We start from the raw sequence: 15,686 nt of genomic DNA, 5'->3' as shown, positions 1-15,686 counted from the left end.
AATTGAGAATGAAACAATAAACAGCTCAAGATAGACAAACGAACACTACAACCACAACCATGCCATGCATGTACAACCAGCCTTAAAGTTAATAGTCTATGATGGTTCATTATTTTTAGTATGTGGGTATTTTTGCACTTTGCAGTTTTTCCTCAGTCACCCGTTGACCACGAACGCTGTAAAGGGTTCGAAACGTCGGGATGTATTATAAATTATAAATTCAATATACGCGATATAATCCGTTTTCATAGTTTTATTAAATGGAGAGTATGTTTTTTATTGCAATAATGGCATAGCTAATACTCGTACTATCTGTGATATAAGTTTACGATCACGGAGCGTTCTCTAAGAAAAGCCACTAACCGAGTTGGTTGCAAAATTCAAGCTAACATCGAATCTTGCAGTGAATAGCGTCACGTTTACGTCATTTGTACCGCTGCACATGATCTAGGTCTTGGAAAAGGTTGGTCATTTACCAGAATGTCGGTTCAACGAACGATATATTTTCAGCAATTCGACTTTAATAAATGTTTAAATATACCTTTTTCTACTCCAGCACTCTTATTTGTCGATTAAATGACTGCCAGTGAGATCGAAATGAACTTCATAAGAAGCGCAGCGCGCGGGGCCCTCCTCTGTATAGAAGTATATTAGTATTTACATAATTATATTGTGTATGTATATACATAGATTTGAGATGGGAAAAAAAAAACCATTGAACTCGCGACACTGTTACCGTTGCTGTAACCGATACCTTTGTACACTAAAAACTAAAAACTTTAACTCTAAACTCTACTATACTCTAAACTAAATTAAAAAAAAATTGTATAATAGGTAGTTTATAATAAGGAATAAAAAAATACTTCATTTAAAAGAATATGTATTTCCTGCACAATAGAATATTTCCTGACGGTTCAAAAAAATACACACGTAATTGTTCTAGTTTCCACTTCTGTCGGAATTCCCGGAGTGCGGATTTTATCTCCACGTATTTTTGGGCCACCTTGTATGCAAAACCAGTAATGTTAATATATTTTGATTGAAAATTCTTGCGGTTGGACCCTTTTTAACCGACTTCAAGATTTCAAAGGAGGAGGTTCTCAATTCGGTTGTTTTTTTTTTTTTTTAATGTTTGTTACTCGATAACTCTGTCATTACTGGACCGATTTTGAAAATTCCTTTTTTGATTGTGAGTATATACATACAGATTGGTCCCGTTTTTGTCAAAAAACAGTTCTGATGATGGGATCCATGAGGAATCGAGGGAACTCCTTAAATGTTAAAGGCATACATATAGTGATTTTAGTATTTTCATCAACAAATCAAGCACTTACATTTAAAAAAGTGACATTTGATGAAGTGGAACTGCTGATGATGATCAGAACGGAACTCTTCAATGACGCATAATTCACGTTTGGCGATTTGTCCTCTTCGTTATGTTTGTTAAGCAAGTTTGGGTTTCAAGAAACATCTTTGTCAAGCTCGAGTTCTGATGATGGGATCCATGAGGAATCGATGGAACTCCTCAAATGTGAAAGGCATACATATAGTGATTTTTGTATTTTTATAAACAAATCCAGCACTTCCATTTTAAAAAGTGACATTTGATGAAGTGGAACTGCTGATGATGATCAGAATGGAACTCTTTAATGACGCATAGTTTACGTTTGGCGATTTGTCCTCTTCTTTATGTTTGTTAAGCAACTTAAGTTTTTAAGACATATTTTTGTCAAGCTCGAGTTCTGATGATGAGACCCACGAGGAACCGAGGGAACTCCTCAATTGTGAAAGGCATACATATAGTGATTTTTGTATTTTTATCAACAAATCTAGCATTTCCATTTTAAAAAGTGACATTTGATAAAGTGGAACTGCTGATGATGATCAGAATGGAACTCTTTAATGACGCATAGTTTACGTTTGGCGATTTGTCCTCTTCTTTATGTTTGTTAAGCAACTTTAGTTTTTAAGACATATTTTTGTCAAGCTCGAGTTCTGATGATGAGACCCACGAGGAACCGAGGGAACTCCTCAAATGTGAAAGGCATACATATAGTGATTTTTATATTTTCATCAACAAATCCAGAAATTATATTAAAAAAAGTGACATTTGATGAAGTGGAACTGCTGATGATGATCAGAATGGAACTCTTCAATGACACATAGTTCACGTTTGGCGATTTGTTCATTTCCTTATGGACCCAGACCCAAACTTGGACCCGGACTTGGACCCGGACCCGGACCCGGGTCTGGACATAGACCCCAACTCGGCCCCGGACCCGGACCGAACTCTGACCCAAACCTGGACCCGAACAGCCGGACACAAATCCGGACTCGTATCCGGACCCAGACCCGGACCCGGAAATGCTACTAGAAAAGTGGGTTTTTTGAACTGCGATTCTCACAGAACAGAACTGCTTAGGACAAGACAAGTAGGTTAGGTTAGGTTAGAGCTGTGACCCTTACAGAAACGAAATGCTATTAGAAAAGTAGGTTAGGTTAGAACTGCGACCCTTACAAAAACGAAATTCTACTAGAAAAATGGGTGGTTTTACCTCCTTTTCTACATAATTAGGCAAATGATGGTGTCTTTTTCATTTCATTGTCTGGAATCTAAGAGTGCACCATGAACAATAAGTGAACTTTCAGCGGCATCCCCCATTGTAGTCGGTTTTTTTTTCTTAAAAATTATTGCTAAACTACTTCCGTCTCCTTTGAAATATAAAATGTATCCGTTTTAGAGCTACAACTTTTCCGCAGAAAAATAGGATCTTACACAATAAAACATGTGTCATGGTTTAATTTTTTTTTGTACCTACGGAGTACAGAAAATTAAAGTACATATTTCAAATATCGAGATCCAGCTAAAAGGTGAAAATCGAGGCTAAATTTATCATCCCAACGGACTGCGCCTATTAGTTTGACGGCTAGGAAAAAATAGAGGCATTGTACTGTCACGGCAGTGAGCCAAATGGTTCCAAGCTCAGGTGTCTCTGTATAACGGATGCCTCTTAATGGTTCGTGTTTCACACAGCGCTGCGGCAGAGTTCTAAATAAAAAAAATAACTTGACACCTGGGATAACTCGAACCACTAGTTTTTTTCTGTGGCTGGAAAATTGCTTTTCTACCGTTTCATCAGCTTTTCATAGATTAGATACGATATATCCACAATTAATTTTAAACATTTCCGCCACTGCCTAGGGTCTAGTTCCGTGGTAGAAAAAAAAAAACGCGCATGAAGGGTTCCGTACATTAATCACGTTTGTTGTATGGGAGCTCCACTTAAATATTTATTTTATTCTGTTTTTAGTATTTGTTGTTATAGCGACAACTGAAATACTACATCTGTGAAAATTTCAACTGTCTAGCTATCACGGTTAATGAGACACAGCCTGGTGACAGACAGACGGACAGACGGATAGATAGACGGACAGCGGAGTTTAGATACGTATCCATTAGGTTTTGTGTTCTATTTATTGTGCATTTGTGTACTTATATTTATTAAGTATGTTATGTGTTGGTATAAGTTATATTTGTATTTATGTACCAATATTTGTAACAATCAGGGACCCGTCCACTCCTTCCAAAAAAAGCCTTAAAATAGCTTAGTCGTTTAACGAATAGCCCCAGCGGTTGGCTTTCCCTTTGAATTGCGTACTCGTTCATTTGACTTGGCTAGGAAGGGGTTACCCTTTCAGAGATACCGCTAAAATGAGAGGTTATCCCCTTCCGTATTCAAAAAATTATGCCATCTGTGCTGTTAACGCGCTAAACACCCAGTCCTTCACTTTAAACATAAATTAAGCAATATTTGATTCTATTTTTACGAAGAGAAATTTGAAAATGGAATAAACGGTATAATTTATAAGATTTAACATTCAAGAGGTTAGCGCTTAAGGAACGGGTATCTACCGGGTACGGGTGCCCGTATTATGAAGCGCTTAAAAAGCCAAATGAAAGGGTTTTAGTTAGCGACGGCTTTGGTAAGCAAAGCCTTACGAAATACCCCTTCCAAAACCCTCGCAGGTGATACCGGGCGGGTCCCTGGTAACAATGTTGTTATATAATATTTATATCTTAGGTACGTTTCTGAACACGCCCCAGAACTTCAAATTATACGTTCAAAATTCTCACGAATATGTGTTAACTGATGTTAGACGTTGTTGTTTTAAACAAAGGTCCCAAACATATAGATACCGTACGTAGAAATTATAAACATAATTATATTTATTATAGACATAGCAGTGAACATTCAAATTATATTTCGGTCCCCTCGTTTATTACCAAATCTTGCCGCAAAAGGTCGGCCTGAAGCCTTTCATGAATATTTTCACTATTGGCTCTCTGTGCACGTTCTTTCATAAATGTTAAGCCAGAAATTTTGAAAATTGAAGCCTCACCTGTGTGTTTTAAATTAAGAACATTATTTTGTTCTTCTAATGGTGTTTAATGTTTGTGTTTCGTTGTGTTTCATTTTTTTAGTTGATGTTTAGTGTGAGAAATGTTAAGTCTCACGGATATGACGACGAGCTTGATGCCTTTGAAAACTACTGATGGGAGAGTATAATAATAGGGAGGCCTTTACCAGCAATAAAACACTGCTCGTAAAAAATGTAGGTTAGTGTTAAATCGTTAGGGTGCGTTGAAATAACTGTGGGAATTCAGCGTGAAAAAAGGATATTGATTTATGTGAAATGTGGATTTGTTACGAATTTGTCTACTTCGATATATCTACGGCTACCACAAGTTTGACATTGACATATTCGCTAGCGTGAGCGTACGAGTGTCTTACTTTCTGTGCATTTCGCTCAAACTTACATATTAATGTCAGCGAGATGTATATATGTATACAAAGTTACGCAGGCAGTCGTGGTAAGGCTACTAATGGCGAATGTACATTGAATGAATAAATGTCTGTCGATCCTTGCATTTAAATTTCTTAGGTATGCAACACCAACACATTTTGTTTAGCCATAAAGTACACCATTTGTACATTATATTTATATTAGTACTTACGCAAAGTACTTACGCAACATTTTCAAGTAGGAGCATTAGTTTCTAGACGGACCACATTGCCGCCCGCAGGTGATCCCGGAGCGGTCAAGCGCGACCCTTCATTTAATGATTTTTATTACTATTCCCTTCCTGTAAGAAAGGACCGGGAAATTTACCTGCCCATGGAAATCCCGGTCACGTACATTCACGATATTGAACGTTTATTGGGTAACACATTAAAAGTTACGAAGCTTGGGTGCGTAAATTTTAATTCTTGACCAAAAAATTGTGTTAGATAAAGGCATAATAGAGAAATATAAGTAAACAAAGCCTGGTAACTCCATACATGAGTTTTCTTACCAAAAGGAGTTATTTCGTAGTCGACATCTAACGTCAAGTAGTGGATTTATCAGTACCGCTACTTAGATAAAGAGATTTATTATTCAAAAGTTATACATACAAGTTATACAGTTTCCTGCAAAATTGTTTTCACAGTTTGTCTGCAGGTAAGATAGTTAACTAAATTATTCTACTTACTATGCTACTTAACTTATTGCTTGTTATGCTAAATGTTAATTATTGCCACACTTAAGCGACATCCTGTTTGTGATACAGGTGTCACTTATTTGTATCCAGTAGGTATTTCTTAAGCTGTGTTTTAAATTTAGATTTGTCGGGCTGGTGTCCTATCTTATACGGTAGGTTATTGGGGTAGTACGGTAATCTTTTCTTTAGGGTTCTGTCACTTATATATATTTTCTCTACGTTGGTAGTAACTCTGCCTATACAAATTAAGTGTCTGCTACTATGGTGCTTTAAAAGCAGTGTTCGATTCGACTTGCTAAACTGAGCTAGTTTTATTATGGGACCAACCAAGAAATCTCAAAAAAAAATTCGCTGTTTCATACATTTGGGCTGATCAGATATTATATTTTTTTTGCGATTTCGGGGCTGGTCCCGTAATAAAAGGAACTCAGTTTAGCGAGTAGAATCCAACCCTAGATTTATAAAGCCCCATAGTGGACGGCGCGCTGTCTGCGATGCCGTTCTGTAATTGACTACCGAATAAAAGCTTTAATTTGTGTGATGAGCAGGATTTCGATTAAAGGCTGACTCACGCTAGACCGGGCCGTGGCGTCCAACACGTTATTTTCTATGATCGGCGATCACGTGGTGCTTTCCATAGAAAACGAAGCGCCGCCGGAAGCTCCGGCCCGGCCCAGGTCCGGTCTAACGTGCGTCATCCTTAAGGGCGTACGACTTTAAATACGACGGTCTCTAATTCAAATCTTAGCTCGTACCAATGAGTTTTTCGGAACTTATGTACGATATATCATTGGACCAGTCGCTTTTCAGTGAAGTACGGCAATTTTCTGGATTGCCAAGCGGACTACAGGCTACCAATACAATAATGACTGATTGCTACTACTAATACTTCACTTTATTCTACTTCAACTATATAAACAGACTGTTTTATAATAATAATCACACACTCAGATTAAAACAAGTGAATTTCTAAGTTTCACGAATAATATCCCTTTTTTAACACTTAAACAGGCCTGACGCATTTTTTACTTTTGATTACTGATTCGGGTAGATAATAGGGTCAAATTTCTTTTCATTGTCTTGTTTCTGACCACTGTCACGCTTCTATTTTCGTCTATTGCGTGTCATTCTAGCTGAAAATTATAATTCTCTTGAGAAAATATAAAAACTAATAAAAAACAAGACAACGAACATAATTTTGACCCAATAGCGTTAAAAGATTCGTAATTTATTGTTTTTTTTTATTTTTATTAAGTATCATTAATTAAGTTTTAAAACAAACCGGTGGTTTTATATGCCCACTGCCCGTTACCAATAGTACTACATGGTATATATACATATATATGGCCAGTGCCTTGCTAGCCATACTGAGTAGTTTTAAGGGTAAGTCACCTGCACGTCACATTTACAATTGCGTCACAAAATGCACCTGCTTGGCTCCCGCGGTTGTCGTGAATAAATATTTAATTTAAAAACCAAAGGAAAATATACTACTTTTTGAATTATATGAGGGTTCGTTCATAGTTATAAATCTTACCCTTATATGTCATGTAAACTCCCTGCAAGGCAGTGGCCACTTAGGAACCACTTGAACGTGGCCGAAACTGGCAGAGGGTTCATAGAAACCACAAACTTTTATAGCGAATATTTTATCAGAAAACAAGAACTAAGGTAAATTATGACTTACTACACATACATTATCTAATAATCTACCAAAAAAATAAAACACGAAATACTTACATATTTTTTTAGGCGTAGCGAACTATTATAGCGGGAGAAACGTACAAAAACTGCCATTTGATGTCGATTTGAACTCCGTTGTATTTACTCTGCTCGTCAAAATAAAAAAACATTTTTAAGTGGTACCTATTTATACACTACCTGTGGTTAAGGCGGTTCCCTGAGCCAGAAGGCGAAAAATATCCTTATATGATCATGTTTTTCTAAGAGGCGTTGATATTCGTAGACGTGGAAAAAATATATGTAGTTCTTGACTATATTATCTTTAACAACATAGCTTCCGATACACGAATTATGACACTTCGCTCGATACAATTAATTCCCAAAGCAACCTCTAACTCTGACTTTTAATCCTACTTTACTCGGTTATTTATTATGTGATACTATAAACAAAAAAAGAAGAAAAAACAATCTTAACTTAAATAGTAATTACATAGCTTTCGAATTTCGATATTGTATGGTAACGTTTTTAAAATAAATAAAAATCGACAAAATTCGATCAAAATTGACACTTGGCGCGTATGTTCTTTACCGTTCTTTCTTGCGAAATGTGACAGTGACAGCGGCAAACCGATGAAACGGCCTTAAGGGTTAATGATATGTCTTCATCTTAACCTTGAATATGTGTTAGCACATAATTAGGTTACTTTGACATACAAAATCCTCGCTTATTACACCTAAAGTAACAAAAAACATGAATTTCTCCACTTCATTTCGCTTACTTCCTATTCCTACATCTACATATTTAAATTAAAACACCCTGTTACCGTGTTATTCAAAACAATGTGGGGAGGGTTGTCCTTAATTAAACGTAAACAAATGGCTGAAGTAAAAAACATTTTGCCTAATAATAACGTCAAGAGCGTATTTTTTTATTTATACCATGTCGGTGGCAAGCAAGCATATGGGCCGCCTGATGGTAAGCCTATACCCTATGGACGGTTGCAACTCCAGGGGTGTTACATGCGCAATATGGTTTAAGTAAAACACATTTTGGCTAACGTCAAGAACCTTTTGGCGTATAAATACATAGGTAATTATTATGTCAACGTGTGTTGAACGTGAGGGAGAACCTATACGAAAAGCTATCAAATAACAATTTGTAATTATTATTCACCACGATGGGACTTAATCGCGTAAAATAAGTTTTAAATTTACCTCCGACGTTTCGAGGACGGCGTCCCGTAAGCCGTACGGCGGTAAGTCCCGTCGCTGTGAATAATAATGATTAAAAATCGTGAAATTTTAAATCAGTGTTTAACAATTTGTAACTTATGTTTACTAACCTCATCACCATATTTTATGTATCCGATGGATTACTGGATGAAGATCTTTCTTCAAGGTTCTCCAAGATGATCGATGGTTCGCTAGCCTCGCTAAAATTTTAACCAGATACTCACGACCACCACGATCTACGATCGATCACCACGATTAAAATCTACGAATCATACAACACGATCTACCGATCGTGTTGTCACAAGCTGAAACTTGTGGCTTGTGTTTACGATTCTAAAACCAGCGGTATACAATTTGTAACTTAAGTTGTACCAATGTAAAAATTGTAATAGATGTCATATATAGTAGTGTGACTACTTTAAAAAAAAAAACACAAATCAAAAAACATTTAATAAAATAATTTGTTTTGTTCCCAAACTTGTTTGTACCAATGTACTTACCATCACGCACCGCGATTGTTGCTCCATTTCGGGTTCTAGCTTAATTGGTTGTTCTTCTTATTCTACGAAATGTCCAATCCAAAGTCTGACAAGCCAGATACATTAGAGATTGTTAGATGCGCAATTTTAACTAAAGCGTACTTTTTAGACCTCTTTAGAAAAAATATTGTGTTAAGTTATCACTATACGGATATCCATGTGAAAGACAACGCACACTTTTCATCATTGCGACTATTAGCACCATGCCTTGTATTGGAACTTGCATGCAACCGTTGCGTTGGTATCTAGCTGATGTCACGCTTTAGATTCGAGTCAATTTCGAAATTTGAACTGATTATATGCTACGCGCTTACTGTTAAAAAATATTACGCTATCGTAGCTGCGCTAACGAACCACAATAATAAGTTTTCGATTCGATTCACATTTCTCATTAGGACCACATGTGGCGGTGGATGACGTGTTGGAAAAACTTTTTTTAAGATTAATATATTTGCAGCAACCTTTGATCTCTTTTCAGTTGAATAGTTACGAAATCCGTAAAAGGGTCAATTTCCCCAAACGAGCATTTTTATATAATTTCCTTGGAATTTTGAAATATTGGTAAATAAAATGTAATGTTATAATTCCTAGAAAAATCAAATAAAGCCAATGTTACTTTCAAGGTACACATATTCATGAAATTTGAAAGATATTTCAGTTTAAAATTTTATTCGGGCACGGGAATTTTTCCGTCCATGGCAATTGGTTATTGCTGGCACGGGAATTGGTTTTTTCATGGGAAGAATTATTCCTATTTAAACTATGTTTTATTATTAATCAAAAGTAAAATAATATACTTATAGGATAATTAAGGACCTATTTAACATAGTCATTATCTGACTTTTAGAAACATCGTCGTAGTTGATAATTTTATATAAAGGATTATCGTATGAACATTTGGGAAGCCTTTATGTAGGTTTATTTAAAAGTCGTATATTACTAATATTTATGATCAAATGACTAAGTATTAGAATCATAAGCTTTAACGATAGAATTTGTTAGCATTCGCAGTATTCATAGTAGCGAAGTAATAAAAAAGTGATATTTTCTATGTATTCATTAAAATTTATATAATATATGGCCCAGTTGTAATTGTTTCACGATATATGACCTAAATAACGCTGAAAGACATATAGCATCTAGAGTATGTACTAGAGTAGCGTTTAAAAATAAAATAAATGATGATTTCAAAGTCCCGTGCCAACAAAACGAGGCACGGGAATCAGGCGCGGATCCAGCCCCCAAAAAAGGTTGTGGTCACAGCCACACGAAAATCGGCAAGTAAGAGTCAGAGTACGAACTCGCTCATGAACAATCATGACTCTTGAACGATCATCCCGATCTCAATAGACCGTATAAGTGTGACGTCACATGTGTTGTGTATTAGGGGTACCCCCTAATGATTCCCCTACCAATGTTTCGCAGATTATCGATTCACAGACAACATTTCGCCAAACATCTAACTTTTAGACGACATTTGCTAGTTTTACCGTTCAATTCGCTTCTGTGTTAATTAGAAGAACAATTATTGTAAGATTTTATGCATTTTTTTTATTAAAGATTTCGTTAAGTAGTCGACAAGTTCAAATCAAATGGTGAAAAATAAATATACTGCTCCTAAAAATACTGTCTAGATATGTAGGCCTATTCGCGAAGCACATAAAAAATTGGAAGAGTTATATAATATACTAGCTTTTGCCCGCGACTTCGTCTGCGTGGAGTTAGTGATTTTTTTATCAAATCTGCATTTTATCGATTCCCATAAAAACTACCCTATATATGTCCTTCCCCAGGACTCAAATTATCTCTATACCAAATTTCAACTAAATCGGTTCAGCGGTTTAAGCGTGAAGAGCACAGACAGACAGACTTTCGAATTAATAATATTACTAGTTTTTGCCCGCAACTTCGTCTGCGTGGAATCAGTAACAGCAGCTAGAGTAAGTTTAGCGCCTGGAGAAAGTCTTTTAGCAATCATTCAATTTGAGCATAATATGCACAAAAATTATCAGACAACTAATTAATTATCTCAATTCTACCATGATTCCACCCCGCTTTTCACCCTCTTAAGGGATAATTTTCTTGATAAAAACTATCCTATGTCCTTCCCCGGAACTCAAACTATCTCTATGCTAAATTTCAACTAAATCGGTTCAGCTGTTTATGTGTGAAGAGGTAACACACAGACAGACAGACTTTCGCAGTTATCATATTAAGTATGGATGGTAAGTATTTTGTTTTTTGCCAATATATCATAAACTATTAATATTTAATAAATTAAATTCGTATAGATTAGCTTAAAATAATTTATAATGTAATTTAATATTATGAAATAAATCAATCTGAATCTAAATCTATTTAAAAAATAAATAAAAAACTATGGTGTATTTTAAACATGTTAAAGAATGTTACTGTTGTTGGGCAATTATTAATTAACACATTTTTCTCGAAATTTCGGCTTTGTTGTAAATTAATAAAATGTTAAAATAATTGGCGTAAAAATATTTTTTATACATAGTTTTAGTTTACGAAAAAGACGTAAGTTCAAGATTTTTTTAAAATTAATAATTGCCTAACATATAAAAAAATATCTTTAAGATAAATTTCTAACAGTAGTACATGCTTTGACGTGTTTAATATACACCACATTTTTTCAGTTTTAAATGAATTTTGAATACCTTATAATTAATAGAGTTAGAGTAGCGAAAAATGGAATCTTGAGCGTTGCGAGGGTTACAAAAAATTTCCCACACCAGCCCGTAGAAAATATTTACTGTAAGATATCAAACAAAATCAAATCCAAAATCCAAATATTTATCATTCTAACTAAATCATCATTTAAAAGTCAATTCTACCAGCTAACATAAAGAAACAACTCAAAATTTGCATCTTATTAATTAATTTAATTAAAAAATTGTAATAGATGTCATATATTAAAGAAAAAGTGACGAAGCCCTCCAGTGGTGAAGGCCGGATCCGGCCTTCACCACTGACACCACCACCACCATATGGCATCTATTACAATTTTTAATTTATATATAGTAGTGTGACTACTTAAAAAATCACAAATCAAAATATTTAATAAAATAATTTGATTTGTTCCCAAACTTGTTAATTTAATTTAACTTTCTCATCACTTTTTAACAATCAGCCTTTACCAGCTGGTGTGGTGAAAATGTTACAGTTAAATTAGTAATTTAGCAATTGCATTACTTACAACATTGATTCATTGAGTCATAGATAGCACTTTTTATACATAGATAAATATAAAACTGAACGCTACGCTAACTACGCTAAAAAAACTCCTACAGCTGTAAATTAAAAGCTGGCATTATTTTAGGAAATTGTACTAATATTTGTGAATGTTTAAGATTTATAAGACCCATAACTCCCACAAGCTAAAAATAATTGCCTCTGTTAGTAAATAATCTTTATTCTTGCAAATAATTAGGACTCTGTGGCCAGCTGATATTAACATGCAAGAATTTCTAATGAATACCACATGATCACTCTACATACTGGTGTTTCGACCAATGGTTATCTACTCGGGTAATCGTGACGGAAAACGATTATTCTATGAAAAGTAAATCCGCGTATCAATATTATGCCAACTTCTCTGCGTACTGAAATTTCTGCGAAAGCGTGTGCGAAAAATCGGCGTAATTTTACTCGGGGACTCAATTAAGGTTGTGGGCATGCCCATCGTGCCCACAACGGTGGATCCGCGCCTGACGGGAATTGTGTTTCGTGATTCAAGGCTTCACGTGTGAAGTCTTTGAAATTTTTCGACAAAAAATTACTCTCGATCCCGGAAAAAAGTTAAACATCGATCACGAGTTATTTACCACAAAGAAAATAATATTTTATATGCTCAGTGATAGTAAATAATAATATAATCTAGTTTATGTATTTAACATTCAATAAGTGATACTAATGTACTGTTTTTAGTAGGAATTTTCATTATACTCAAAAACAAATTCCGGACAGAGCACGGGAGGAGTAATTTGAGCCTTTAAGTATTTTTAAGTGTACCCTAAAAACAAATTAATCAGTTAATTCATGTTGACCTCGGTGCGGAACTGTGACTTTTTTATTAAAAAAATGGTACGTATTATCTGATGCTACCTTCCGATTTTCATCTAGGACACAAAAAATATTGCCCAAAGAAAATTCAGAAAATGACCCAAAAAGTTTGCATTTGCTATTCAAATTTAAGCGATTATCACTGGTCGCGAAATATATTATAATTATGCAAAAATTCATTTTTACACCCATTCTCTGAACTGCAATAATAAATCAAGACGGTGTGCCCTGATTTATGAACGTAGGTCGAGCGCAAAATTTTTTACGATTTAAATTTTATCTTTACTTAGTTCCGGAAGTTTGGGGAGTTATCTTGTATGTATGTATTCTTATTAGATAAATAATTTTTCTTTTGCGGAAACGTATTGGTGCCGACACACTACCGTATTTGCGCAAAAATATTTGTGTTTCATCTCTTCCCTCCGTAAATAAGCACTAACTCTCTTTTCGCCCAACCATGAACTGTTCCGCTCATTTCAATATATACATTTTAGAACAAAGCTCAATTAGAAGTATTTTTTTATTCAATATGGTAGGTACAACTTACAGTTTACTAAATACAAATTAGAATAGGGTGGTTCACGTTTGTGGAAAAATTCTAACTCTAGCTATAGAACACACGCCACCCCCTTATTACAAAATAAAATACGCCAAGTTTTGTAATTTTATCCCAACTACAAAGGGGTACTCAACGACTAAAAATTTTAATGCATGAAACCAAAAAAAAGTTGACACTGTTTGAACATTTGTGATATAAAGTAGTAAAATATATTTTCTCTATATTTCATATTTATTTCAAAATTTGACTTTTTGAGGAAGATTTTGCTTGTAAAAAAATTAAATAATAATATAAATCACAACACATTCAAAACAATTAGTTACATAAAAATCAGAAAAAAAAATGTTTTTGGATTTCATACAACATTAAAAATTTGAAAGTGGTTGAGATATAATTACCAAACATAGCGTATTTTATTAACAAAAAAAAAAGGATTTTTGGACCACCCTAATATTAGAAATTGGGACTATTATTGCAACATATTTACCTAAGAAGAATGGAATTTATAATTCGATTAATCATGTTAGGTTATATTTACCTTGTAGGTGTAGGGGGTGTATTCTTCTTTCTCGTTTCGTCGCGATATTGACGCGATATTACTGCCGACTGCAATACTGTGTTAAGGTAATTTTTTCAAGACATTCTGCCGCAAATGTCAGAAATCCGGACAGCAGAAACTTTTTATTTTGACATTTGGGGCAATAATGTAGCGCTGCAATACTACAACAGTAATGCTGGTTCAGTCTGAATGCGAACAGTTCTCCTTTAATTTCTGTTTGGTGGTAAGCGAACAATTTGCGAACGCGAAGCGAAGCGGCGCGGCGCGGCGGGCCCACGGCGCGGCGTTCGCTTTCGCAACGAGATCGCCCACGTAGTCTTCTATAGGTATCAAAGGATTGATTCACCCCGCGCCGCATCGCTTCGCTTATTGTTCGCGTGTTGTTCGCCTACATAGTACGCTGCGATACACGATTGTCCATGACAAAGCTGTAATACGCGTTGGCTCGAATGATGCGATCTGACATTGGCTGATAAGGGACTCTGTTTATTATCAGCCAATGTCAGATCTCATTATTCGTAACACTGTAACGACGCCAGAGACGGTGATTTTATTTCTAAGCATTGTGGTACTGGCCGCGTAGCCAACGTGCCAATCGTTAACGCTCCGTAGCCTATCGTAGTTTTCTCTCTCTATCACTCTTACCCACTAGTGCAACAGTGACAGTTGCGTTTCGTTCGCTACGGAGCTTTAACGATTGCACGTTGGCTACGCACCCTACCCTGGTATGGTATCGCTTGCGGATGTTTCGGCTTAAGACAAAATTATATGACTTGGAAGTACGGTACGGTACGGTAAATGTCGCTAAGTGCCGGGGGGGGGGGGGACGTATGAAGGATATGCTGGAAATATTCGCTGTCAAAAGGTAAGTCTCGGTAACTCAGTTGGTAGAGCGGCGGGCTGGTATCCCGAAGTCACGAATTCAAATCTCGCCCGAAACGGTGTTTTTCCACTGTTCCTTTATATCTAATATATAACTTTAAACAAATATAAGGTTTGAACATGTCCATAAGGGAAGAGCAAGTAAATTAGGCTTTAAAGTTAATAAATATAATAATATTCTCTATACAATTATGTACATCCCAGTATTTTCCTGTGAAAAACGCATATAACTTTAGCTCACGCTAAAAAGTTATTCACTCCCCCGTAGCAGTAGGTACAACGAATCTTAATAAGTAAAATATCAATTTTATGAAGTATTATTCGACTAGCGACCTACCCCGGCTTCGCACGGGTGCAATGCTGATTTATTATACACATAAACCTTCCTCTTGAATCACTCTTATCAATTAAAAAAAACCGCATCACAATCCGTATTATTGCGTAGTTCTAAAGAGCTAAGCATACATACAGACTGACAGCAGGAAGCGACTTTGTCTTATACTATTTAGTGATATACAAGATTCATTTATCCATTCTCCTTGTTTCTGAGCTCTAATAGCCATTCTGTGTGGTGATTACAACGTGCAATCCGTCACTAACACTGCA

General features: G+C 35.6%; 1 protein-coding gene across 1 annotated transcript in view; it reads right to left on the bottom strand.

The window, feature by feature from the left end:
• LOC134744271 (ecdysone oxidase-like) overlaps positions 1-15,686 on the bottom strand; it is a 299,205-nt gene that overhangs the window by 54,056 nt on the left and 229,463 nt on the right. The gene's annotated exons all lie outside the window — the stretch shown is intronic.

Source organism: Cydia strobilella, chromosome 9, assembly GCF_947568885.1.
Source record: "Cydia strobilella chromosome 9, ilCydStro3.1, whole genome shotgun sequence".
In the NCBI taxonomy this organism is placed as follows: Eukaryota; Metazoa; Arthropoda; class Insecta; order Lepidoptera; family Tortricidae; genus Cydia; species Cydia strobilella.
Note: the sequence above shows the minus strand (reverse complement) of the source record. Positions and strands in the feature narration are given on the sequence as shown.